At 45.3% G+C, this 27,383-nt stretch overlaps 1 protein-coding gene across 2 annotated transcripts in view; it reads left to right on the top strand.

Moving 5' to 3' along the window:
• Positions 1 to 27,383, top strand: part of LOC136851247 (PC-esterase domain-containing protein 1B-like) — a 157,346-nt gene that overhangs the window by 4,672 nt on the left and 125,291 nt on the right. The window contains exon 1 of one of the 2 annotated variants that reach the window (XM_067125203.1): positions 10,904 to 11,134. The exons of the other annotated variant lie outside the window; for it this stretch is intronic. The gene's annotated coding sequence lies outside the window, so the exon portion shown is untranslated. Of the gene's footprint in view, positions 1 to 10,903; positions 11,135 to 27,383 lie in introns of those variants that run through there. 2 annotated transcript variants of the gene reach the window in all.

The raw sequence follows: 27,383 nt of genomic DNA, 5'->3' as shown, positions 1-27,383 counted from the left end.
CTTTGTAAAAAAAATAGGAAAAATATGTTATTGTTCATTGGCTGTGGAGAAGAAATAGACTGAAGACAAATCCTAATCAGGACGGAATAGGAAGGAGATTAAAATACCGAGAAATGAAAAACAACCCTATAATCTTATAATTATAGCCTCAGGGTTTGTCTCAAAGACATTCAAAGGTCTGTCAAGTTGTTGTTTTGTAAAACTGTCAACAGAGCAGATCTTAAAATGCCATGCTCTTCGTGCTTGGTAGTATGAATTCCCTTGAAAATATATTTTGGGGAATTTGGGTCTGATCTGGGGAATTTTTAGCCTCGCGCTTGGGAAATTTTGTGATGGTGTTTTGGGAACACTAGTCTGTGAAGATTCTGTACATCAAGCAGTAATAAACTAGACTAGACAACAACCAGCCAGCATGTCAGTCGGTACCCTTGCATTGGTGACCCGAACGGCCGACGAGAGATGTCCGACCCACGGAGATGACCCACCTCGCCAAAGAAGCCCTTACCGCTTTCTCCACACACCTACTGCCGTTTATGTCCCGCGACCCAGAGGCATGGTTCTTCAGGGTGGGAACGACCTTCCCGGATGCCGTCCTCGAGTTCCTGCTGGACGGCATCCTCGAGCTGGCTACTGAAGGATCAGCCGACATCATCCTTCAGCCTGCTGCTGTCCTCAAGTTCCTGCTGGACGGCATCCTCGAGCTGGCTACCGAAGGATCAGCTGATGTCATCCTTCAGCCTGCTGCCCGCCCTGAGAGTCAAGAAATTCCTCAACCAGGTGGGGCTCCAAGAGGAGATGAGCAACCGCCGCACCTTTACAGGCAGCTGCGGTGGTTCATCACACTGCCCACTGCGGGCAGCCAACCCAAGTCATCCTTGGATATCATGAGTAAGGTATTCTCACACAAAAGCCAAGCAGATGTACCAGCAACGAAGGCAACAAGGATGACCCGTCGCACCCATTACTCACTGCCAATACCAAGGCGGGAGAAAGTATGAATGACCCAGCCTTGACGTGGTCAACAAAATGATTTTCAATTGTTGGGCCTGTCTTGGGAAAGGGGGCAGTATTTATACCGACCACGTGTGGCCTGCCAGGAGACCAACAACCAAGATGAACTTTCTCTTCTATGAGTCATCTGATGAAAAGAGCACACGGTCAAAGAAACGCAACTTCTCCCATACAACTTTTATACATATTTCTCTGTAACCATTATTGTCACATTTCATTTATTATCACCACTATTTGCATTGCTATGTAAGTGCTCTGATCATGTTCTCATAATGTTCAACTGAATCTTCTGTATCAAATTGTATGTATGTTTCTGTCTGTGAACAAACACAGACACCTAAACTTAATCCCTGTTTCGATTTGTCAGAGTAGTAACTATGTTGTGGCTCTCACCAGCCAATAGCCTCTGTGAAGATGCTGTACATCAAGCAGTAATAAACTAGACTAGGCAACAACCAGCCAGCATGTCAGTCAGTACCTTCCTTAGAACAGATTTACAAGTAGAAATTATTATGGACAAGCTAGCAGTTCAGCAATCAAGGCACCTGTAATGTGCCATAAGAAGTGTAACTACAGTTAGCAAATAAATAAAAGTTTGACACTAATCTTATAAACCGCTTAAGACTGGCTGATAAAATTATTTTCCATTAGCTCAACAATAATGTTGAGGGGCTAACATGTGGCCCTTGTAGACTGTCGATTGCAGAAGTATCTTGCGCGTGGCAAGATGGTGTAAGGACAAAAAAGGTCGAACTGGGTATTAACTGCTTTATTTACCCGGGCTCAGCTATAAATAGCAGAGTGCAGACTGAAACGTAGTGCCCGACCTCCGATTGCCGTGACCCGCACTCTAAGCAATTTGTGTTTGTTGATAGTCAAACAAGTGGCAATTTTAAGAGACATAACAGACATACAATGATAAAATATATATCGGCGGAAAGGCCAGGAATTTCTACATATGAATGTTTACATGAGATTCTTGACATGTTAATATGTGTGATGCATGAACGTGATTGATGCGAAATGAAGAGACGTCTGACGTCTTTACAATGGAAATGAGTCTTCTAAGGCAATTGTTTCACAAGGGCAGGGACAGATTGCGAAGACCCGGAGAACAGAATTCTGGAAAAGAATTCCAGGTCAGCATTCATTTACACAAAGACTTTCTCTCTCATGAAATCATTTACTCACGATGGAGGGAGCTATTAATTAGAACACTACTTTTGATTTTCTCGTCATGACATGAATAAAAATATATGTACGTATTTGTGCGAGCAGCCTACTTTTCATGAGAACAGAAAATTTAAACGACTTATTTACATCATCCCGGTGAACAACCAAATCTATTATAACTGAGTAGTTTTATTCCGTCCATCAAGTTTACAGTGGAAAGGGAAGTCAATAAACGCCTGCCCTTTTTAGATTTGGTTGTTCACCGGGATGATGTAGATAAGTCTTTTAAATTTTCTGTTTTCAGAAAAAGTACTCACACAAATATTTTCATACATTTTTATTCATATCATGATGAGAAAACCAAAAGTAACGTTCTGACCAATTTTTTTTAGAGTGTTACGAGTTTCTGACCCTAGTTTCATTGACCAGGAAATTGAATTTTTGACTACCAGTTTCAAAAAGTTGTTACCCCTAGTTTTTTACCGACAAAAATCTTTCTAGAGCCAGGAGAATGCTTTTATAATCCAAGGAAAAACCGTTCAACTACTAATTTTAAACCCCTTCCCCTTCTGCATAATCATAACCTAAGAAAAGTTTCTAATAATCTAAGAAAAGAAATACATGGGTATAGTGTAATTTTTCAATACCCCAATGCTCTTAGAAAGAAAATTATCAAGAACAGTTGTAGAAAACCAAACATCGATGTCGGAGTATATGCTATAGGCTGTAAAAACTGTGACAAATGCTGTGTAAAGTCACCACATCGGCGCCAGGATAGTGTTTCGGCGGCGCCATTAATTAAGTCTCCACTGAGCTTGTTTTCTTTGGTGACTTCCCATTTTCTTCAAGCTCAATTAGTCACGCCTAAAACGTGCCAGGTCACGCATTTTAATCATTTTTACTTTATGCGTATTTATACAAATGTCACACATTGTGTATCACATGTTTCTTCATTCACAGGCATCAAGACTGTATCCATATTGTAGCTCTGTATGTTTTGTATTGTAATTTGTACTCGTTCACTGCATATTATTGTTTATTGTTTCGACCTCAGGTCACAGTCAATTCCATTGTCTCTCGCGGGCCGGCGTCAGTTGGCTGCAATATAAGCTGCCTGGATCTGTAATAAAAAGTAGCAGTAACTTTTACCTGCTCATTTCTTTGACACCATACAGTGGTGACCCCGGAGTATCCCGGAGCCATTAGCGGACTCACACGGCGACTTAGTCTTGGCTCCAGGATTTCTCCAAAACGCTCTTAGCGGCCTAAACACGGCGCTGTAACCAGCGTTTGAGCGTGCTGACTCGTCGGCGTACCCCACCAGCGTCACTAGCGGAACCACACGGCGCATGAAAGTGCGTACTGACGCGAAAGTACCCCACTCCAGTAAGGGGTCAAAGGAGCGAGCATGGACGCGGATATCCCCTCCTTCATGCAGTTAAACGCGGACCCCGCGGACTCGGAGGTTTACCTACCTCCCATCACACCCGCGCCCGCCCCGCATCGAGGCCCTCCCGCAACTCCACACCAGCGCCCGAACACACGACGGCGGGCAACACAATCGCGGGCCGCCCTCACCGTAAAGCTGCCGCCCGTTTCGCAGGGGAACCCATCGATGTGGCTGCGCGCAGGGTGGAGAGCCACTTCAGAATCGCGGACCTGACGGACGAAATCCTACAGGCCGACACAGTGCTCAACGCCCTTCCGGGGACGTGTACAGAAAACTCATCTCGCGAGTACCAAACACACCCTCACATACAGCACCACAAAAAGTTCCTCCTCGAAGCTTGCTCCTGCCCATCGCCGAGCCGGGCCGCCCGTGCTATCGACCTTGCCATAAACCCACGCCACGACCTCAATTCAAGAGACGCTTGGGGCATGGTCGTAGATCTCCTGTCACTACCAGACTTGGGTGGCACAAAGAAGCGGCAGGAGATAAGCTTCACACGGAAATCTACCTTCGCCAACTCCTCCCGGAGGCACGCAACCAGATCGCTCACCCCTACACCATGCCTGTCGAGGACCTCATAGAGATGGCGCAACACCTCACAGACTCCGTCAAGGCTTCACAGCGGCTAAAACCGGCCACACAGCCGGTCAGCTCCGTCCAGCCTGAAGAGGACGAGAGCAGCCCGTCAACGCCATCGCTAACAGACGTCCACCGAACCACAGCAGATGGAGGTCCCGGGCTTCTGTCGCTACCACAAGTGGTTCGGAAAGGACGCCGAAACTGCCTGCCGCCCTGCTCGTTCGCCTGTTCAAAAAACGGGAGTAGCGGTGGCCAGCAGGACAGGCCGCCATGGCAGCCGAAGAACCCAGGGCCTCAAAACAGTAGGTTTTACGTCCGCGACACCGTCTCCGGCAGGATGATGCTGGTCGACACAGGGGCCTTTAAATCGGTCTTCCCAGCATCCAGAGAGGACCGCAACCAGACACCAGACCCGGCCGCTTTCCTGACGGCCGCCAACGGAACCCCATCCTCTCCCACGGCACCAGGTTCCTGTCGATCTCCATCCTTGGCCAGAGTTACTCCTGGGACTTCATCGTCGCGGACGTAGGAACCCCACTCCTGGGGGCCGATTTTCTGGCGCACTTCGGCCTGCTAGTCGACGTGGGGCGCAAGCGCCTCCTCGATACCGACTCCTGCCGGTCTCTCCCGTTAACGGCGGGACCCAGACCCACCATCAGCGCCGTCGCCCCCCACCAGTATGCACACCTACTGTCGGAGTTCCCTGAGGTATTTAAGCCCGAGCTTCGCCAAGTCCCCGGGGCCCCAGCCAAGCACGGCATATACCACCATATAGTGACTAAAGGGCCCCCGACACATGCGAAGTTCCGCAGGTTTCCCCCTCAGCGCCTTCAGGAGGCGAAAAAAGCATTCGCGGAGATGGAACAGATGGGCATCTGCAGGAAAGCCTCCAGTCCATGGGCCTCCCCCCTCCACATGGTGCAGAAACCGGACGGCTCCTGGAGACCCTGCAGCGACTACAGGCGGCTCAACATTGCAACAGAGCCCGACCACTACCCTCTACCCAACATGCTTCCTTTCACGGGGCCAAAATATTCACTAAATTGGACCTTCTTAAATCTTATTCCCAGGTACCTGTTGCGCCAGAGGACATACCAAAGACAGCCATCATCACGCCCTTCGGGTCCTATGTGTTCGCCTTCTCCACCTTCGGGCTGAGGAACGCCGGGGCCACCTTCCAGCGGCTCATGGACAGCATCCTGGGGACCTAAAATTCTGCGTCTGCTACGTCGACGACATTCTCATATTTTCCAGGTCTCAGCGAACACCAGAGACACATCAAAGCAGTTCTCCAGCGCCTCCAAGAGAACGGCCTCGTCGTCCGTTTCGACAAGTGTACCTTCGGCGTCCAGAAAGCAGAATTCCTGGGTCACGAGGTGTCTCCGACAGGCGTCCTCCCTCTTACATCGAAAGTAGCAGCCGTAGCCAAGTTCCCGACACCCACCTCCATCAAGGCCGTCCAGGAGTTCCTTGGGATGGTAAACTTTACAGGCGGTTCATCCCCGGGATCGCGCACACCACGGCCCCCTGACGGAAGTCCTAAAGGCCAACCGAAGTCCCTGTCTTGGGGACCCAGCCAGCAGCAGGCCTTTTCCTTGACGAAGGCCGCCCTCACCAAGGCAACCGCCTTGGCACACCAGATCCCAAGGCCCCCTCCAGCTGACGACAGAGCGCCAGTAACGTCGCCTGCGGTGCTGTTCTGGAGCAAATCATCAACGGCGCCCCCAGCCCATCGCCTTCTTCAGCAAGAAGGTTCAGTCCCGCGAGAGACCGCACAGCACCTTCGAGAAGGGAACTCTGCGCCATGCACCGCGCAGCCTGGCAACTTCAAGTTCCTCCTGGTGACGCCTTCACAATCTTCACAGACCACCAGCCACTGGTTCACGCTTCACGGCAGGGGACGCATATCTTCCAGACAGCAGCGCCACCTCAGCCATAGCCGACTTACCTGTTCACAGGTACCTCCCCGCAAGAAAACCGCAGATTTCTCCAGAGTCGAGTTGGAACGCAGTGCAGCTTGGTGATTACCAGGACCTGCCAGGAACAGGCCGCTGGCAGAAACCCCAGCATACCGCACCGCCATCACATTCAAGTGGCGGGACGCCCGCCCCTGGGCGGCCCCAGCCTGCCTGTGACATCAGGCAGGCACAGGTCAGCCCCGCCTTGGTTCCAGCCTCACGCCGCCAGGTATTCGAAGATAATTCACGGCTCTCACACCCTCCGCAGGACTACGCCAAACTGCTTTCAAAAAGGTTCGCCTGGCACGGGTGCAGTATGACTTTCACCACCGGGCAAAACAGTGCCCAGCCAGACCAGTAAGGTGGGTCGTCACACCCAGTCGGGGTAGGCGAGTTCCTACAGCCAGGTGCCGCCGCCACATCCACATCGACGCCGCCGACCCCTTCCCATCAGGGTGGATTCAGATACCTCCTGACGGTGGTAGACCGTCGGGACGAGGTGGCCCGGCCACACCCATGCAAGAAGCCACCGCCAGCGCCGGGCGGCGCCGAGGCCCTGCTCTCTCAGTTGGGTTAGCCGTCGCTGCCCGACCATCACAACCGATAGGCCCCGCTTCCTCTCCGAGTTGTGGTTCGTCGCTCAACTGCTGGGAACCACGCACCACAGCAATTGGCTGCACAGACAACCCAGCGGCCAACGTGCCTGGTCAAACGGTTCCACAGGTCCCTAAAGTCATCCTCATGGCCCGCTGCATCGCCGACTGGAAACATCGCTGCCGTGGGTCCTCCTCGGGTTGAGGACCGCCCAGAGCCAACGCACCCATCCCAGCTGAACAAACCTGCGGGAACCCTCGGGTGCCGGGAGAGTCAGACGGGACAACGCCACCTCATCACTGCAGAGGCCTGCGATGTGGCCGCAAGTTCGCCCTTGCAGGCGCTCATACATCGGCAAAGCAACCACCTTCATGCCACCACAGCCGTCATCCGCCACCCACGTCTTCACAGAGTCGACTGGCCCAAGTCCACCACTAACCAAGCCCTACAGGGGACCTTCCGCTGCTGGAACGAACAGCAAGCATGCTCTAGCTGGCACTCCCAGGCAAGGACACCGTTTCATATAGACCGGCAAAGCCCGCCTTCCTGTCGGAGAGTCCCGGCATGCACGCAGCACCCCTTCCGCCCAACCGCACTCCAGCACGCTCACCCCCACAGGCGCCAAGCCGGTTTGCGGAAGGGACCGCCCAACCAGCAGCTCGCAGGCGGGAGGCCCTCCGTTATCTTCATAAGGAGCCGCTGCACTTTCAGCGCCCCAGCAGATACAGGATTAGTCAGACGCGTCCCTCGCCTTGGGAGATTGTAAAGTCACCACATCGGCGCCAGGATAGTGTTTTCGCGGCGCCATTAATTAAGTCTCCGCTGGAGCTTGCTTTGGTGACTTCATTTCTTCAAGCTCAATTAGTCACGCCTAAAACGTGCCAGGTCACGATTTTAATCATTTTACTTTATGCGTATTTATACAAATGTCACACATTGTGTATCACATGTTTCTTCATTCACAGGCATCAAGACTGTATCCATATTGTAGCTCTGTGTTTTGTATTGTAATTTGTTCTCGTTCACTGCATATTAAGTATTGTTTCGACCTCAGGTCACAGTCAATTCCATTGTCTCTCAAGGGGGCCGAAGGCCAGTCGTGGCTGCAATATAAGCTGCCTGGATCTGTAATAAAGTAGCAGTAACTTTTACCTGCTCGTTTCTTTGACACCTTACAGCTGTACTGGAGAAAGTGGTCGTTCCCTGGACCAGAGAAACGGGAACATATTGCAGCCTGCCGTTTGGGTAATGTTTACAGCGCCATTGCTAAGCACACTTGGGATTCTAATCATGCCATTGACTTCAGGGAGGCAAAGTTATTTATAAGAGTGCGGATAGGACCACTAGGAGGATTGTGGAAGGAGCACTCATCACTTTAAATGACACCTTTGAGGGGAATACTGGCATTATGAATAATTTACTTTTAAGTGAAGAGATTTGCAAAAGGCCAGAATTAAGAATTTCAGAAATGTGTACTACCTTCTGTTCCAGAGTCTGTTGATCAAACTACCATTTCGGATAACGACTCTCAAGATATCATTCGGGAAGAAGACCAGCGTTTTGTCCCCCCTCGCAGATCACTGAGAAGCCTCGCAGATCACTGAGAAATCTTGAAAGGAATACGACCCAGTGACTTGTTCGCGTATTTTAACCTCGTTTATCCGTTTCAGTTTGTTTATTTTTATTTCTGTTTCCTCACCATTGATGTGTGTCTCGTTTAGTTTACTGATCAAGACAACAGTAGGATGGACGAAAGTTTAAGCTTTGTAAATATTTCTGCAGATCCATTCGTCTTGCTAAACAAGAGTGTTACTGTGGATCAATCTATTAATAACTGAGAGGCACGATACGGTGTTTTTATATTTAATATATATATATATATGTGTGTGTATAATATATATATATATATATATATATATATATATATATATATATATATATATATATATATATAGAGAGAGAGAGAGAGAGAGAGAGAGAGAGAGAGAGAGAGAGAGAGAGAGAGAGAAATGTCATCGATTAGGGCTTTAGTTTACTGGGAATGCCCTCCATCTGGGCTGCTTGTATTTTATTTGCTTTTCTAGCTAGCCGAGATCTTCTAAATCCTCCTGCGGAGTCTATGACCCTAGATCATGTGAAACCTATCAGTAAATTGCAAAAGGGGACCAAAGTCTACTGAATAACCTCCAAATCACTACTCTGTTACATTTAAAACAGATTGATCCCTTTGCGAAATCATAAACCAACCATTTTCTGCTCGGAGCTACAAAATTCATTTTGCGTATGCAAAGTAACTTACTGGCTCCATTATGAATGCCCCATACTTCGTAGTGAGAACATATTGTACATCTGTAATAACTGCAAGAGGCCTGAACAAAGAACACACAAAACTTCATTGAAGATGAGCTTGAAGAAATAAAAGAAAACACAGAGATATTAACAAAGCTGATTCAGGATTCGGCTCAGAAAACTAGTGATAGATGAAATCCAAAACAAAATTGATAATGTTGATAAAGATGTAAAGACCATGACAAACATGGACAAAACTTATGCTGAATCACTAAAGACAAAAAAAGTGCTTCTGATCAAATCTACAAACGAAGAGAGCATAGCAGCTAATGAAAAGCGGCAAATTATGAGTAAAATAACGGCGCCAGTTGAACAGATTAAAACAAATAGGAGATAGACACTTATTTGGAAGATTTCAGACAGAAAACCAGAAAGGCAAAAAATGAGATTCAGTAATATCAGCAATATATCAGTAAAATTATAGCGGTAAACTTAACCTAAAAATAAAAGTAGCTCTAACTAAAGGATGAAGATAACATTATCGATAACATTCTAAAGAAAAATCCATGGATAGGTAGCCTCATTTCTGAAAATGACGACCTGAAAATTGTAAAGGAAATGATAGCCAAAGAGGACAAATATAAACACTGTATCATCAAATGCACGCCACAAATACGAAAGGCTATCTATGATAGAGGTGACAAATTGTGTACACTACATAGCTGCTGCAGTATTCGACTGTTACATGCCATTCAATGCTATAAATGTCAGGAATTTGGTCACAGCGCAGCAAATTGTAGATATGACCAAGCTTGCCCTAGATGTGGTGAAAATCACAAATCATAAATGTGCTACCAACATCTTCGGGTGTAAAAATTGTGTAAAGAAAGGTTATAGTGATACTAAACATGAAACATATGATGGCAATAAGTGCACAGTATATAAAGAATATGTGTCAAAGGTGAAAAATAATACGGATCTAGCTATGACTAATAATCTTCTGTGCAAATTAATAAGAAGAAAGCAAATAAAAAAAAAAGAAATAAAGACTCTCCTATCCTGCAGGAGCCACGATACTGACGTGAAAACACTGAAAGACAATTATAAAATATAAGAAGCACATTATTATGAAAATGTACGAGGGCCCGCCAGAGAGGGAATTATCCCTGTGGAGGGCTGGACATAACTACAGTAAATAGGCATTACTCCTTCCTTGCCCCAGCCCCTAGCGGACGAATGAAACAGACTTTTTCAGCTGGACGGGATTCACAACAGGTACGTTTCGAACACCCTTGGCAGTCCCAAAGGCGAACGTTCACAATTCTTAATTATAGCCATGCATCCCTAGGAATGGTTTCCCATACAAATCTCAACCAAGGGACCATTTTCCTTACGATGTGTCATTTCTATTTTCTGGTTTTGTATATTTCGATGTGTTTTTTATCATCTTTTTAGAATATTTTTGATTGGGAGTTGACAGTCCACCTTTCTTATGTTTCCTATATCAGCCCTTCTCGTCTTCTGTAAATAAATAACTTTTTTTCATAAAAGCTGCACTGTCATCTTTGTACATGATCATGTTACAGAGTTGATCTTGTCATTTAAGACACTCAAATCTTTGTTGTCTCTGTGTGCAGATCAGAATAGGCTTTTATGTAAGTATTTAATATTTCCAATGGTTCCTCTCTTGATTAGAGATTACTGGGCCTTTCTTTGATGCCAAAGGAAGATTTCTCTGTAGTCCTCGTGGTTGATTTGTGCCTTTATCCTGTCCATTTCTTGGTGAGCAGTCTATCAGTCCCTTGGCTTCCGAGACTTCGATTTGTATTCAGAGCCTTTTCAGTTTCAGCTCTCTCAGGCACAGGCAAAAGAAGGTAGAAGAAGCAAATGCTCAAATGAGGAACAGCCATACAAGCAACTGAGGCGCCGTTGCAAAGCCAGAGCCTCAGCCCACACGTGAACCTAGAGCGTTCCGAAAATTCGACGCCGCCCGTCGTGGTCGTGGAGCCACTGCATTGTGTAACTTATGTTGGTGTCGTCTTCTGCGCTCCCTGCTCGCAAATTCACTTTCGGCCGATAGGTAATATTTCTCATAGAAATTTCCCACCGTTCCTTCCTCTTGTTCCTGTAATTCTTTCACAATGAATAGGTCAAAGTTTTTTATATGTTTGTTATGTAAACGTTAGGTTTTTCTATTCTTGCTGGAACTCATTGACCCTTTGTCTACCCTACAGTGGGCCAAGGCTGAGTTTTAGCAGTGTTGGAAAAAAATAGGGCCTGTACATAGGCCTAGAGGTTTTAGGCTCCTAGTAAAAAGTTTGCAGACATTTGAGAGTTTGATCTTTGAAGTTTTAAGGATTCAGTGGGTATATGCTTGGCACAGGTAGTTAAACCCTAAGCTTTTGTTCAAGTGGCTGTATGGTAGGCCTAGGCCTAGGCATGTTTCCTTTTATTATCATAGGGCAGTTTGAGTCTGTTCTCATTTGGGACGAATTATGAATTTTCCCCACGACTGGAAGGTTCTAAGCCCTGATGGCTGGACTGGGATGGTCAGGGGCCTGAAGGGCACTACCAGCAAACACAGAAGCTAAGGTCCATCAAGATCAGGCAGGGTTTTACAATTTTTATTTTAAAATGGTAGAACTGTAGGTAGTTCGACAGCACTATAACTTGACTTTTTCCACAGTTTGGTTGCTAATTATGAATTTACTTTTCATTTTGACGCCGAAGTTCACCAACCTGCAATTAACCCCGGCAGATTTATTGGCTGTCACAGAGACTATGGCAATTGATGCTCTTCTATTATTTTACTATTATGAATTTAAAGCAATATTTTGTCGCCAGCTGGACATTTTCATTTGCGACACATCAGCTTTCAACATAAAATAGCAGGTTTTTCTGTTATACATGATGATTTCAATGATTTTGAGTAGTAAGTTTATTTCATCGCAATGAATACTTATTTTCCGGCAATGATATATTGTATGTTAAAATTAATAAAATTACGATTTGTCAGAATTTTCTCCATATAGTTAATACGGCAAACCGGGTAATCAGTAAACACAGTTTGCCGTATTAGCTATGGAGAGGGGGTATTCTGACAAGTCGTAATTTTATTAATTTTGTATACAGTATATCATTTGCCGGGGAAGGATAAGTATTCATTTGCGATGGAAATAAACTTCAAAATCATTCAAATCACATCATAATACAACAGAAAAACCTATATTTTATGTTGAAAGCAATTAATGTCCATATGAATAATACCGCCAGCGGTAACTATACCTGTACTGACCTTTTGAAGACTACACTACTTGAGTTGCCCAACGCCGGTTAGGCCCATATGTTATTCCGCCACGAGCCCACCACCCACCTCTTCAATAACTAATATGGCAAAATTGTAACCAGTAAACATCCCTATGGTATGTTAGGTTGGCTCGCCGCGGAATGCCGGCTTAGATCCACCCTGTCGGTAGTGTAGTCTTCAAAGGTCAATTACAGTTTAGTTACATCCGGCCGACAAAATGTTACTCAAATCTTTTTGTAAAGGAAGTAAAATAACATAGAAAAACGTCAATTGCCATAGTCTAGCTCACCGCGGACAGCCGGCTTAGAATTACCCTGAAGTCCACCCAACAAGGGGTTTCCATACGCGATCTTCACAAGACAGAGCACGGCATGTCTGTTTCTAACGGTTCGTATCCCGGTCCGGCAAGTGCAATAACTTGTTAATGTATAAAATCAACCCCCAGGCCAGTACTAAACACAGCGAAGGGACATTCCATTTAGCCAACAACAAACAGATGCACCACCAGTATCAGAACTCCTAAAAGTGTATAAAAAACCAGTTGAAAAGGTAAAAACAGGTGCAGAGCTAATATATAGAATTACCTAAAAAATAGACCAATTAAATTTAACACATTAACACACAAGGACCACACTGTCGGTTACAAATGCTGAAAGCTATACAAAACCCCATAAAACTCAAAAAAACATGCCTCTAAAAGTTACAATTTTGCACAAAACTTATTTCTGAACACTAGGACTACACTTTAAATGAACATTAACTATATCAAGCCCCGAATGGCAAAAATGTGAAGGGATTAATTTACCATACTAAAGGAACCCGCTCTTGACTTTAAAATGAACAATTTGGCTTTGGAGGTGATGACTTGGAGAGTGCTTAGCTTTACCTCAATGATATGCCCTCGAGAAAGATGCATTTGCAAGGTTATTTTACTAAAGAACGTACTGAATTTAGTATAAAAGAGCCTCTGACATTCCTGACAGAGACAACACAGGCAATTTGCTGGACACAAATAACCAAACATATTTACAGAAAGTGAACCACGAACTCAGCTGCTTGCTTTCACACTCCCTCGCGCTTACCCTGAACGTTATGAAAGATTGCCGAGAAAAAACAGATCCAATTTTTTCACGACATACTCCACACCAGAATTTCTGGCCGAACGGGACAACAACGGGAAAGTTAGGCAGGTGAGGCTCGAAGGTTGGAGGTTCGTCGCAGGCTGCACTCAATTACAGCGCTACAGTTGAAGTAGCGCGCGACTGACTTACAACACTCAAAATAACAACCAAATCACTCTCACAAAACACAATGACACCTAGTTCGTGTCGTGCAGAGGGATTTATATTATATTTCATTCAATTCAAACATGCTTGTGTGCCGCGTTTCAGTAGCACAAAGCAACAATGCTGATAACACTCATTTCCTATCACTTCAAATCCTCTGTAACCTTCCTACAACCTGCATTAGCTGTCTTATCTTGGGTTCATATCATACCATACATCGCCATTCCTAACCCATTCTTGCATTTTAAGTCCTTGGGCTATTGCTGCCCCTTCATTTTGGTCTCGTTTCGTCACTTGTATCAGTGTCCATTTGTTCTGCGTACATTTAACTCGGCTTCAGCGAAGTTCACTATTTTCGCAAGAACTACACTTTCTCCTTCTTTGTCAATTCTTACACTGCGCGAAGGTCCTTCTCATTCACTTCATGGATGTGTTCATTATCGCCATTTTTCTTCACCTCTATATCCTCGCATGCACTCATTTCAAGGGGGAATGATGTGTTCATAGAGTACATTAACAGCTTACAACTCCATCGTCATCTGGATAGACGGCAACAATTCTACCCAATGGCCAGTGACTCCGTTTTCTATGGTCGAGTTTCACCAACACAATGTTTCCAACACTCAGTAAAGATTTAGGTCCCACAAGGAAGTTGTGTCGCTCCTGTAATGAACTCAAGTACTCCATCTGCCACTAATGTCAAAACATTTGCAGGGTGTTGGTGAGATGGAAATACTGATGATGCATCTGCTGCGTCGTCGATGTGCGATACATATTCTCAGGTTGCACAACAGGTGATGTCAGTTGGATCATGGATCCCCAAATCAGGCGAGAGGGCATAAGAACTTGTCTCCCCGGCCATCGCCGTATACATAAGAGGCCTCTCTTGTTTACCACTGCTTCTTGGCCTCCTTTCTCTACTAATGTAATAGACCTGCTCGCTGAAGATTCTGCGCCTGAAAGATACTTCGAGGGGGTGTTTGCCAACCCGACAGCGCTGAAGAATCTTCTTCCCTTCCATGGAAGATCGCGGAGTCTGGAAATGTCATTGTAACTTGTGCTCACGCAGGAACTGTCGAAGTTTCGTCTTCATCGAAGATGTCCTGTAGGAATGTGCTGGTGGCGTGGAGGGTTTGGTGATTGTCGCTGTAGATACTGCAGCTTGTCCCGTATGTCGCAACGAGTCTCCTGAACATCAAGATGAAGGTGGCAGCATTGAGGGTCGAACAGCAATCGGCGAACGGCTCGGCTGCTCATGCAGTAGCTACCAACAGGATGTAACCTCCTTCACCTGGATAGGTCCAGTGTGGGCGACCAATACAAGCAAATGGCCATGAGCATCTGTGTTCGTGCAATGGGGAGCAGTGGGGGAGGTGGGTGGTGTAGAGGGGGCTTGAAGGATTTAATACAAGCTACACATCCGCCTACCACCTTTTCGCCAAACATCTCAATCCCGGACACCAACATTCCTGGCGAAAAATAGCTGCTGTATAAGCGAATTCATGCTACAATGCATGTTTAGGGTATGCAAGTGTCTTGGGTATGATTTGTACTATTTACCTTTATGGGTAACAAGATTAAATGATCTGTATTTCCTTACTGTTATTTTAATTTATTTTGAGGGTATATTATAATTCAACCAAAACTAACCTAACTGGTTAACAAAATTAGTTATATCATTGGATACTAGATCCTTTTTTCCAAATAACTACAAACTGGAAGGCAACAATGCCTTTATTCCCAATAAACAGGTTTAAAAATGGATAAGCATTACTTTTTAAAAATTTCAACACAATTTTCATAATACCCACTATCGCACCAACAACATTCCCCATTATAGGCCAGATGTCTGCTGGTTGTATCATGGCTATTTCTTCCTGTAGTTCATGGAGGGCAGCAACAACATGCTTATTAGCCTGGCTTAGCAAGGCTTCATCTAGTATCTGGGGTCCTCGGTGCTACAACTGGCTGTCTGTTAGCTCTCATACTGGTCCCTCAGGACAGAAGATCTGCTGGATTACTTTTCGTCAGCACATGCTTCAGAATCATCCCACACTCCTGTAAAAGAGAGTTAGCCTCTCCTACCCTATTAGCTATAAACACATTCCTGTTGTCCTCTTTGCTATTTGGTCTGCTACAGCTTGACCTTACTGTCAGTCCAACACAACTGTACTGACTTTTAATAAATTCTTTCAAACTTCTACCTAACCAATTCCTGTACAACAAGACTAATAACTCTAATTTAGGTATGGTCACCATTATGTTTCTAGGGGTTACTCTCATTTTGCCAGTCAACAGGTTAGTTTCTCCTTACTTCTCCTCTGACATAGGCTACTGCCCCATGCCTTACGGAGACATCAGTAAAGACATGAATTTCTGATTCACCTGTCAAAATTCCTCTCTTAAATTTCAACTTATGCACATTGACAAGCTCCTCTAAGATTTTCATAGCCTCTGTTCGTCTTTCTGTGTCGAGAACATCATCCCATCCTATACCTTCTTCCCATAGTTTCTGCAAAAACAACTTTCCCCAACAACATACACGCTGGAGTGACCAGCCTATATGGATCAAAATTCGATACTTCATCAAGGGAAGGATCCTACGCTTTGTAGGAACCCAGTTACTAGGGCAAATCTCACCCTTTGAAGGGTTTCAAAGTACATCCAATCACTACCCTGTGCCATAACATTCCTAATACAGAAATCTCAGAGGGCTCTTCAACTCCTACCCGTCAATTAAGCAAGGCTGTTAGTCTCCCACCCTCAGTGGCATGTTAGTCATCTAAAGCTGTTTAACAGCTAACAATTATCCCACATTTCTCCTCAGTACATAGGCAATATAATTGCAAACAAGCTAAGACGATTTTGTCAACTCTTCCCTCCCAGCTTCCCAAATGAGTCTGAAGGGACTTGTTGGAGAAAAGGACTGTCAGACTCCAAATACCACGACCCCGGAAAAGCAAAGGTAGCTGCTTTGACGGGTGTTTATACCACAGAATCGAGCATACTTGGTGTCCTGTTGATCAAGGGGGACTCGGCAGAAAGCTGTAGATATGTCAGCAGTTAGTGCATAGATTTACTCTAGATATTAACAAAAATATATAAACTCAACTTAACTAGGACTTGGATACAAGCAGTCATTCTAGGAGATTCCTCCCTTTGACTTGGAGGAGGCATTGCACATGATCCTAAGGGGGTTAGTAGAACTCTCTTTTTTAACACCAAAATGAGGCATGTAGTAGCTCATTCTTGGAGTTGGGGACTTCCTATATGAACCCCAAGTCTCGAGATAAGTCTGAAGGACTTGCTCGTAAGTGGTTCAGTAACTAGGGATCTTGATCAAATCTCTCATTTCTAAAGCATTTAGTGAGCAATGGCATTACTTGTACTGACACTTGGACGTTGTTCATTGGCAAAGGGAGACTCTACTTGATAACCCTGGATCAATCTGCACTACACTGCTCCTTTACTTTCTTAATGGCTACGTTTCAGAGATATAAAATTGCTCTTGGGACTGATATCAATCGACAAGTCGCCAATCGCTCATCGACATCCTGGCTCGGTTCTACTGTTTGGCAGACACGCAAGGCTTTCACGGAAGCTGTGTCAACTCACTTAAGTGCCCACTGGCAGACCTTCCCATAAGTCATAAAGGGATACCCTTGGATGAGTCATGAAAAGACTGACTCCATCACACTTGTCCATACTAAGGATGAAGTGGGATTAAAGAAGGCAATCGATCAGTATGTTCACATTTTTTAACACGCGATTATGATCTTCCTCGTCTGCCATTTTGTACCCTTTGTTTTGCAAATGATGTCTTACATTAACTAGGCCCAAGTTGTAGATGGGCGTGTTCACACTGTCATGCACTATCAATTTTGTCCTTATTACCCTATTTCCCATCTGAACTTTACAAGAAACCAAATCGAGTTTAAGCAACAACAACATTAGAAACCAATGGCAGGTACTAAGGGTGACTTACTTATTACTGGCAGCTTTAATTTCAAGCAATTTATTACTGGCAACTTTAATTTCTGGGCTAGTCTTTATTACTGGCAACTTTAATTTCTGGGTTAGTCTCATTACCGGCAACTTTAGTTTCTGGGCTAGTCTATTACTGGCAACTTGACTTCTGGGCTAGTCTTTATTATCACAACTTTAACTTTGGTTAGTCTTTATTACTGCAACTTAATTTCTGGGCTAGTCTCTATTACTGGCAACTTTAATTTTTGCCAGCCAACTAGAAAACAAAACTATGTTGGCTCCCGGTGTGTAAAAACACTGGTCAGAGCCTGTCAGCCCCAAGGCACAAGGTAGCCGACACTGCTGTACTATACCAACAAATGATCTGACGTGTATTTACCGACGTTGCATTTCACACAGGTTTTCATCACAATTCTTTCTTCCCACTTACTCTTACTCACCTTAGAACTTACGTTAGAACCCTTGGATTTTCTATCTCTACATTGGTCCTTTGCTGGCTTAAATGTGACATGTAAAAGTAAGTATATTCTGTTAACCAGACCATTGAGCTGATCAACAGCTCTCCTAGGCTGGGCCCAGATTTAGATCGATGAGTGGCAGAACCAATTGGTTACCCAGCAACGGGACCTTACAGCTTATTGTGGAATCAGAACCACATTATAGCGAGAAATGAATTTCTATCACCAGAAATAAATTCGAACTAAGGCCTAGCAGAGTGCTAGTCGAGAACTCTACCAACTCGTCCAACGAGGAACTGAGATGTGACATGACTTGATGACTGACTCTGATCATTTACATTGTTGAACTGCCTGGTAGGTGCATTTGACTGAGGCTTGAAAGCATTATTACTACCAATTAAGTTATGATGTCAACCATTACACAATTTACAATTCTGTTTATTACACTGAGTGCTACTATGGCCCTTGTCTAAACATTTAAAGCACCTACGGAAATACATTAATTGTCACCTTTAGTCTTCAGCAGTGGTGTGATTGTTACAGTCGCTGGCTAAATGTCACCTTGGCAGAATGGACAACGTTCTAGTACAAGGTTTGAAATGGAACTGTCTTAGGTCTCATGAATTTCGCCCCTCTCCCTTTTGCAACGCATCGTCCTCCAAACTCCTAATGAGGAAATAAAAGTGCCTCAAAAACTCATCTCAAGTGTAATCACACTTCTGCAATTCATAACTTTACGACATCGCCTTGAGAGAGCTTCTGATTAATTAAATTCAGACCATTCCCTGCCCCACATCTACTGTACTCAAGTGTTTAATTTGCTCTAACAACACTGTCAACTCTGTGCGGAAATTTTTAAAATCTATGCGTTGAATTTAGAAACAAAATTTTGGCGTGTTGCCGATGTAAAACAACAACGTTTGCTGCTGACAACATAGTAATTTTCCAATAACCCTAATGTAACATCATAGTTAGCATTATTTATGACTTAAATCCTTGGCTGTACTTCTACGCTGTTCTTCTCGAGGGCACCAAGAAAATATGTAAACTTAGTTACATTATCTAAACATTTTCTAAAAGTAGTGTATTGCAATACACTCCTGAACACCTGAATTGTTCTGGTTACCTACCAGCCTGAACTATATCCCTTAACTCATTACCCACTAAGTGGGTAATTAACTACCGCTGCTACTAACGCTACAGGAAAATCCTAACAAATGAGTTACCTAGCGCATCACATAACGCTGCTGCAAGTCCCGGCTGTGTATGGCCGAGAACTAATTGCTTTTTGTTCGCCGTGCCATAAGGACTTGTCCTACATCAGGCGAAATTCTGTTTATAAGCCCGACCCCCTTTACTTTCGTTTTTGGATTGGATAACGACTTGACTGGTTTTGGATCGCCCTTTCTCCTGGATTGTTCTTTTCCCATTTTGACTTGGCCTGGCTGGATTTTGAAATGATAAATGGATAAGACACTGTACCTTTGGACAACTCCTCGGCTTCCACATCTGCTTCTGCCGACGACGGAGATCGCTACCGCTGGAGAAACCGCAGCCCATCGCTCGCGGCAATCGCCTGCAAGAAAAGGATGAGTACCCTTAAAAACGACAGACATTCGTTGTATAAATTGGTGTGAAGGTGAGCAATGTGAAGCCATCATGAGTGGACGAGTGTAGGTCATGTACGACAACAGATGGAGGATTATCTCAAGCATAGGGAAATCATTTAGCTTCTAAGAGTAAACGGCGGGATTCAGCGGTAGAAACTCAGGTTTTGACAAAGAGGCTTTAGAGTCGAATTATTTAGGAAATTAGAAGACAAATTGTCAGCCAGCATGTCTAGTTTGTTTTCAAGTTTCAAGGTCAAAACTAATATATAAATCAGGAAAAAGTTAATAGGACACAGAACCCACTGCTTTTCAGCTCCCTGCCTGTTCCAGAATCAAATTCCTAACGGTGCCGGGGTCATGGAGAACCGTGAACCTCAAAGGTAGGATCTACCGGCCCTCTGCATGAGGAGAGTCAGCAGCAGATTTCCTTTTCACCCTGGTAACGTAAGTCCTAAGGTAAAATCTAATTTAGGATTGACGCAGACAGTTAGAGATAGGACGGTGTAGTAAAGCAACTAGAAGATAAGTTGAAGGTGCAGTTTGAGTCAGTGTCACAAGGTTGCGGCTCTTGCTGGATCCAACAGCTGCTCTTTTCCCGCAGGCTCTCTGCAACAAAGGTTGCGAATTTGGTAGAGGATGATTCAATTTTGTTCCTTGCTCTTCTAGTGTGGACAGTTGGAAAGTATCCCTTTCTTCTTCCAGTTTTCCCCGACAAACTCGTCCCTTTCAGATTCCAACTAATAGATCAATTGCTGAACATTGCAGAGTATAATGCTGATCTGTTGGGGCTTCCTAAAGGCTACAGACTTGGTTAGAAATTGTTTTAATATTGGGTTTTCTAACATATTTGAGCATAAGCTTTTAAAAATCTACCTGAATTTACAATGATGCTTTACAGGATTATCAGGGGAACAGAATTGGTCTATTTTCTTTCCTTAAAATCTATGGCTTCTTCTGTATCCACGACATCTCTTCTCCTATGATTTCAAATCTTCTATGGCTTTTTCTGTCCTCTCCGCTTGGTCATTCTTCGAGACTGGTTTCTTCTCATCATCCGAACACTGCTAACGACTGGCTTTCGACAATCTTCCAAATCAGGTACTTCGCCGGAGCCTGCATGACATCTAGTAGTGCGACTGTTCCTGTTCACTGCTTCGGCCCCGTAGTCTCAACAATCACCCAGGCTAGGTTTTCGGCAACCTATCATCCACACCGCTTGGTTCGGCACCGCAGGTTTCCTGGGCGCGAAACTCCTGTGAGTTCGTCCGTTCGTGTGTTCCCCTACATGTATGACGTCATCGGCAGGGTCTCCCGGTGGTTTCCCCGAGTGTGGCTGCTTCTTCTCTCTTCCCTCCACTGTACCTTCCTTCTCTACCTTCCAACATGCCCTGTTCCTCCAGTTAGGATGGTTTTTGTAGGTTCGGGTTCGGTTGCGGGTCAGCAGGGTTTTTTCCCACCTTGTTCTTCTTCCGCAAATAGCGGAGTGTCTGCTGCTGCGGTTCCTCATCCGCATGCTTCTGTTATTCAGCCTAGTTCAAGTTACAGTATTGCGTAAGCCCGCTTTTCTGGAGGGGGCGTGGTTCGCCCAGGTGTGTCTGGTCAGGCGTAGCTCCACCGTTGTTGGAGAGTGCCGTTTTGCGCAACCCTTTCTCGCTGCCCGCAACATTGCGTTGATTCCCCAGGTGTGCGTCTGCGCATCAGGTATTTCGTTCCGGGTTAACTGGATCCAGCTTAGGGTCAGCCTGTTTCGTCTCTGTCTCTGACTCGGGTCGGACCTTTCTGATAAGGATTTCTCTTGCGAAAAGAGGATCCGCATCGAAGCCTGTTCTTCAGCGAACGAGAACGAATACAAGCGTGACAGGACTTTATCTATGCTTCTTACCCACAGTCCAAGGTCTGAAGAACCTTTTCAACCTAATCAGGCGATGTTTGAGTCACTGGTTATGCATTTAAACCAGTGATGGCTCATGCACCAAAGAATCTAGTTTGGTCTGGGCCGTGTCTGAGCAAGGGGCATTGAGGGAGGCAGATCGTAGGTGTTACGTGACACTGGGTCGGGTAGGCAGGATTCCTCCTACTTCCTTCTCGTAAGGGCTTTACAAGGTTGCGGGTAACCCTTCTGGGCGGGTGTTAGGTACCTCTTAATGAATCAGTGGAAGCTCTTCTATCTAGGTAGGGTCCCTTCTTCGAATCAAGCTTGCTCACACAGAGAAGGGTATTTTGAAGACACTTTTTGTTCTCAGTCGGAGGTTCTATCCCATTCGATGTGGATGTTATCTGGTTTAATGGGGTTCCAAACAGGACGGTTATTCTCCTCGACCGTTTTGTTCGACAATCTCATCACTTCGTGTCAAATGGACTGGGCTTATCAGGGCAAATATATCGCCGTTGTAAATGCACTTCTTCGTAAGAAAGGAGGGATTTCTTCTGAAACACTCACCGCATTATCCAGATATTCACAAAAGGGCTCTGCTGAGAGCACCTTGGTGCTCAGCAACATTCTTCAGGGAGGAAGATGTAGCTTGATGGTAAATTTCGCTAGTTTCTTCTTCAGCCGAGTCACAGCAAGCCGCGATTCGGTGTGGCAGCACAGTCCTCTAGGATCTCTCCGAGAGGTTCCAGGATGACATCTCCAGCCAAGCGGACCCGTTCCAAATCACCAACCAGGTCCCCTAAGAAAGTCCGTTTCTCATCCAAGACTTCAGCTTCCGCTTCAGATCCGAAACCTTCTGTCCTTAAGAAGGGTTTTCGGAAATAGGAGACACTTCCCTCGTCTGCACCGTAGGGAGGTTGCCTAGCTTCATCTCTGGGAATCCTGGAAGGAGCATGGCGCGAGAGTTGCAGTGGAGGTGTTAAGGAAGGGGCATAGAGTCCCTTTCGTTCCCTGCCCCTCTATCCAGCTCACCGTTCATCTTCCCAGTTATTCTCTCCATCAGGGGAATAGTATTGCAGCAGAAGTCTGAGCCCTTCTGGGAAAAAGGGGCATTAGAACCCGCCCTTCTTCCCCAGGTGTTTTACAGTCGGATTTTTGTGGTTCAAGTCGGAGGATCTTGGAGACCCATCATAGATCTCGAGTCTCAACCGGTTCATCATCTCCGGTTTCATATGGAAACTTTTCAGTCGGAAGCGCGGTCGGTCCGGAGAGACGACTGGATGATTTCAGTGGACCTCAAGGACGCCTATCTCCAAGTTCCGGTCCATCCGGAATCTCGGAAGTTCCTTCGATTCTCGGGTCCAACTGGAACATTTCAGTTCAGAGTCCTCTGCTTCGGTCTGACCACAGCACCTCGGGTCTTTACGAGGCGATGCCTCCGCTCAGAGATAATGCATCGTCGGGTTTCAGGGATGAGGCTATACCTTGACGATTGGTTAGTTCAGCAGGCTTGCCAGTAGAGGAAGTTTCAGGTGCAGGCGAGGATTCTTACTGAATTTGTGTCAAAAGTTGGGAATACGCATCAACTTAGAAAGAGCTCTTTGATTCCAGCTCAGACAAAACATACTTAGGATAACGATTCAGGACGCCAGCCGCTTGGAGGGCTTTCCGACGGAGGAACCAGTTTTGGCAATTTGAGCCAACTAGAAACATTCAGGATCGAACAGAGCGCAACCTGTAAGCTGCATGGAAGAGCGCAAGGCAGATGGCCTCCCTCTCTCTCCTAATCTCCAGGGTCTCGCCTCGATGCTCTCTTTCCAGGCATGTCTCAGGAATCGCTGGGATTCTTTAAAGCAGAACGCTGCTCATAGTCTGGGACGATTTCTGGCTGAAGGATCTTGCAAACAGAAGAATATCTGAATTATCGGCGAAGATTGACTCCCCCATTCCAGATTTCCATCTGTACACAGATGCCTCGGATCAGGGTTGGGGAGCAACCCTGGAGGATCGGAGGGAGTCCATCAACCACAGAGAACTACGAGCAGTAGAAGAGGCTCTAAGTTGCTTCGCAGATCAGTTAAGCAACAGGACGGTAGCGCCTTTATGGCAACGAATCGCTGTGGCCATACCAAGAAGGAGGGGGGGACAAATCACAAATCCTTTGAATCAGTCGCTCAGAGATTCCTCCGCTGGTGCGAGTTACAGGACTACTCGCTCTCAATTCGTATCGGGAAACTCAACGCTTGGCGGACTCAAGCCTGTCGCAAGAGGTTCAGGGGAAATGGACGTTAGTGCAGGAGGAAGTTCAACTTCTATTGAAGAAATGTCCAGCAACCATGACCAATTGCCACGACTAAAATCTTTCGCCCCAATATACTTTTCCCTGAGTAGAAGATCCCATGTCGTTCGGACGGACGCCATGTTGCAGCAGATTCTGGAACGACACGCAAACGCATACCTCCGCTCGAATGATTCAACAAGTGCTATGATGAAACTCAGATCTCCTACAACACAGATGACGCTGATTTGTTCTTTTGGCCTCTAAAGACCTTGGGTTCCCAGACCTCTCTCGATTTTACTAATAGATTCCGGTTTTCCTTCCAGAGAGGAAAGATCTTCTCAGACTGCCGCACTTCCATCACTTCCACTGGAACCTCCGCGTGCTGAAGCTAGCTGCGTGGAGACTATCCAGCGAGCAGCACGTCATGCCGGACTCTCTAAAGCAGTGGCTCGCCAACTGTCTTTCTGTCTGAGAAGATCATCCAGAAAACTATATCAGGCCAAGTGGGCAGTTTATCGCAGTTGGTGCCGGAACCATGTCATCGCATTTCACTACCAACGGTATGAAAATAGCAGACTTTCTACTTTTCGAGGAAAGAAAATTTTCTGTACTCTACGATCGCCGTTACAGATCAATGCGCGAGTAGTATGTTCCGCTTTCATCTCCCGGAATTGGCTAATTGCAGAATACTTCACGATCTCTAAGGTCTTTTAAGATAGAACGCCCAGTTCTTTCCTCTGTACCATCGCGGATTTAGCTGCATATTGACTTCTCCTTAGGTTGTCAGAATATGAGCCATTGTAGCACTATCATTAAGACAGTTAACGAAGAAAAGATATTTCTAGTTGCTCTGGCCACAGCTAGAAGAGTAGGAGAGATTCGAGCTGTTCCAAGAACTGTTTCTCAGGGAAAGATATTTTTCTGTCATATTTGCCGGAATTGTGAAGCAACTGGAATCGAATCAATCTCTTACCCAGAGCGCTTAGAGTAACGCCTTTAGAAGATTTCGTGGAGGTGACGCTTCAGAAATGCTATTATGTCCGGTCAGGGCGCTGAAGGCTATTTATCGTTTGACAGAAAAGATGTTGCCTCACCCGAGAACGTTATTCGCTTCCCAGACGCCCTTCACACTCGATCTCAAGAATGCTATTAGTTTTTCCTAAGACAGGTAATACAACAAGCGCCGGGCTAATTCTTCGAATTCTTTCGAACCATCGAACCTCTGGAACGCCCAAGAGCTCATAGTATTAGAGGGGTAGCGACATCGTCGGCATTTCTCAAGAATTTCGGTGTCGGCAATCTTGGTAGGCAGCTACTTGAAATCAGTATCGTTTTCACTTCCTTCTACCTTAAGGACTTTCATTTCTCGTCGGATATGGGTTACTGGGTGGGTCCTTTTGTGGCGGCCAATTCAATTCTTTAGTAAAGGGTAGATGAAAGGTGGGGGTGGGGAGAGTAGGGGCAAGGTTAGACAGCATAAGATAGGGGAGTAGTTTTGTCAGTGAATCGGAATTCTTTTACGAAACTGAGGATAGGTATAACCAGGTGATAGCCAGATTTATTCAACCTCTCGGTACAGCATCGACAGCAACGGACGGCAATGATCCGGAAGCCCGATCGCACATTCAACTTATCCTCCACAGACATGAGAGGCTACAATAGCCACATGGGAGACTCGTTCCTCCATACACATGAGAGGCTACCACAGCCACATGGGAGGTTCACAGGCTCACTACATGCGAGGCTTGATTAGCCTCATGGGAGTTAGTTCCCTCTTCCGTGGGAGGTTTTTTCCTTGAATACCACATGGAAGTAGCTCGACCTGTGCCAGTACCATGACTCGAGACTGACGCAAGGGCAATTTCTCTCCTTCCAGGCATCCCCACCTGTTGAGTAGACTACCAGGTGAGGTTTGTTGTTGTTTTTATGCAGAATAGACGATAATGAGTTACCTGCTTTACTTGTTGGTAGGTCGGTCTGACTTAATTGAACCCACCTCCACTAAATTTTGTTAATTGGGCTAATTCAGGTGTTCAGGGAGTGTATTGCAATATGAAGTTTTCATAATAAAACCAATATTGTAATACTTACCTGAACACCTGAATGATTCCCACCCTCCTCCCCACTTCAATCTGATTAATGAATAACGCAATTGGGGTTCTCGGCCATACACAGTCGGACTTGCAGCAGCGCTGCCAACTGGTACTAGGTAACTCATTTGTTAGATTTTGTAAGCGCTGGTAACGCTGACAGTTAATTACCCACTTAGTGGGTAAATGAGTTGGGATATAAGGCTGGTAGGTAACTAGGTTAATTCAGGTGTTCAGGTAAGACAATATTAGTTTTATTAAGGAAACTTCATATTTTGCTAATCTCACCATTAAACACAGGTTAAGGAAGTTCTTCACCTTTGGCAATCTAATCCATGTTGATTTGCTAGCAAGAATTCAATTTGCAAGGAGAAGGCAATTATGATTATTCGCTCCATCGAGCGCTTGACAAATTTGACACCAAAGCTTGATTCCAACTTTACTCTATTGGTCAAATAGAAATTTCTCAACATTTGCTCATCTGCTCAAATGTGATCGTTCAGATTCTGGTACACTGCCATAGTGCGTGTCTCCAACAGTTCACGATGGGCTTCTGCCACCACATCTGTCAGTAAAGCAACCAGTGAACTGGCCTGCAAGTTACTTGCAACAGCCATGTTGCTTCAATTCACATCTAAATTCCGTGTTGCGAAAAAACAATGATCGCTGTACTCTGAACTTCTATTATGCCCTTGTTACTCTCGCCACTTCCTCAGCCAACTCGAAAAACCATCACCTGTTGGATATTCCTAATGCTCACCAATACTGACCATCCAGCAGTTTGAAGGACCATAAGTCATGAATTTTCCACTACGACTGGGAAGGTTCTAAGTCCCTGATGGCATGGGACTGGGATGGTCAGGCCTGAAGGACACTACCAGCAAACATAGAAGCGAAGTTCCATCAAGATCAGTCAGGGCTTTACAAATTTATGTAAAAAAAAAAAATAGACTAATTAAATTTAACATACATTAACACACAAGGACTACACAGTTGGTACAAATGCTGAAAGTTCATACAAAACCCCATAAACTAAAAAAACATGCCTCTAAAAGTTACAATTTTGCACAAAACTTATTTCCAAACAATCAGGCTACACTTTAAATGAACATTAACTATATCAAGCCCCGAATGGCAAAAATGTGAAGGGATTAATTTAGCTTACTAAAGGAACTTGTTTCGATTTTTAAATGAACAACTTGGCTGGGGAGGTGATGACTTGAGAGTGCTTAGTTTACCTCAATGATATGCCCGAGAGAGATGCATTTTTGCCCTCATGTCTCATCAAGCCACCGGTTCCTCCTCAGAATTTCTACATAGGTTACTTTACTAAAGAACGTACTTGAATTATATAAAAAAGAGCCTCTCTGACATTCCCGACAGAGACAACATAGGCAATTTGCTGGACACAAATAATAGCCAAACACATTTACAGAA

Source organism: Macrobrachium rosenbergii, chromosome 23 (assembly GCF_040412425.1).
Source record: "Macrobrachium rosenbergii isolate ZJJX-2024 chromosome 23, ASM4041242v1, whole genome shotgun sequence".
In the NCBI taxonomy this organism is placed as follows: domain Eukaryota; kingdom Metazoa; phylum Arthropoda; class Malacostraca; order Decapoda; family Palaemonidae; genus Macrobrachium; species Macrobrachium rosenbergii.
This window is presented reverse-complemented; position numbering and strand designations above follow the sequence as displayed.